This window comes from Caretta caretta, chromosome 1 (genome assembly GCF_965140235.1).
Source record: "Caretta caretta isolate rCarCar2 chromosome 1, rCarCar1.hap1, whole genome shotgun sequence".
Classification (NCBI taxonomy): Eukaryota; Metazoa; Chordata; order Testudines; family Cheloniidae; genus Caretta; species Caretta caretta.
Window position 1 is genome coordinate 200,080,622 of NC_134206.1, and position 1,561 is coordinate 200,082,182.

General features: G+C 36.3%; 1 non-coding gene across 1 annotated transcript; it reads right to left on the minus strand.

Annotated features, from left to right (window-relative positions):
- Window positions 1-289: 289 nt before the first annotated feature.
- TRNAL-CAG (transfer RNA leucine (anticodon CAG)) lies at window positions 290-372 on the minus strand. The gene has a single exon. It is a non-coding gene; the product is annotated as a tRNA-Leu (tRNA).
- Window positions 373-1,561: the final 1,189 nt, after the last annotated feature.

Below are 1,561 nucleotides of genomic sequence, written 5' to 3' on the forward strand. Positions count from 1 at the left end.
AAAAACGCCAACTGAGAGCTAGGGAAACCTAAAATTCTACCTCACCTGCTTGGCTCAGATTGACTAGACAATTAAAAGTAAAGTTCTGTCTCTTTTTCAACTTTTCTTAATTTACATCAACTAAGTTCCTTCAGCCAAAGACTCTTGATGTGCAGATTTTAAAGAATGTGGAGGAAAATATTAAATCGCATTTCTAGAGTGACAGATTTTTATCGTCAAAATATTTGAAACCTTAGAATAAATTGAGATTTTTGCTTCAGAGATCAAATTCAAGAAAAGAGAAGTATATTGTCAGAAGTGGGATTCGAACCCACGCCTCCAGAGGAGACTGCGACCTGAACGCAGCGCCTTAGACCGCTCGGCCATCCTGACAACTGTGAAAAAAAAGACAGCTCTACAGTTAGAAATGCTTAATCATTCATGATAATTATATTTTTCTTAGTATTTAGATTCCTGGCTGATCTCTGTACTTTTTTCTAAGCGCCCTCCCTCAGGAGCAAATTCTAGTAGGGCAGATTTCTGGGTGCTGCTGCCACCTTACTGCCTTCTCCTCTCACACATTTCCATACATCTTCCGGAGTAACATACAATGTATATGTGTATCGCTTTATAAACAAAAAACAGTTTATTGTGGGTTCCTAGTATGGAAGATACTAGGGTTGGTTTTGTCACTCAGACACAGATACAGGCATGCTGACTTCCCTACCCTACAGGCATGATTATAGCTCACAGGACTTAGATACTTTGGATGTGAAACATTCAATGAAATTAGGAAGCACTTTTTCTTTAGGCTAGATTGACTACTTTCTGCTATTCAGAGCAACGGGGATTCAGTTCATCCTTCAAACACAGTAACCAGTCACTTCCTGGCACATATTTGGTCATCGCCACCTGCAAATTGTTATTTCCTGTAAGATTTGGTACTGATTTAAAATGTTTACATAAGACCTTTAGTGATTGTGGCCCTGGCATGGACTAGTGTGTTCTGTATTATTTCTACTTAATTGCAGAAAAAGATTCCAGGGGAGTATTATCAGAATTTTTATTTTATTTTTATTTTTATCAAAAGGAGGTCACTTATGGACAATGTAGATAGAAAAATGAACACATCCCTCAGAGCATTTCAAACCTGCAGTTAATTCAGCCTTTTCTTTTATAAGTAATAGTAAAAAAAATGAAAGCAAGGTCACATTCATAATTTTTCCACTACTGTTCATTACAATATCTAGATAACACCAGGGCTCCTATACATGGACTGACATTTGTGTTAGTGACAGTTTTAGAAAATAAATATCTTGCTCCTACCCTTTGTGCCTCTGACACAAAAACCTGTTTTATTATGACCATTACTGAGAAAATAATCTAAAAAGTTAATATTTGAGCTTTATTGCCAAGTCCCATCAAACATTATTTACTCTTTACTGCTCCTTTAATGATATTCAAAGGTTGCTTCTTTTGCTTGCTTATTTCTTTATATTTCAGTTTAAAAACATCACATTCTCAAGTCTCTTGTGCCTGGAGGACTTTCGCATCTTGGAAAAGATAACTACAGATATCAACC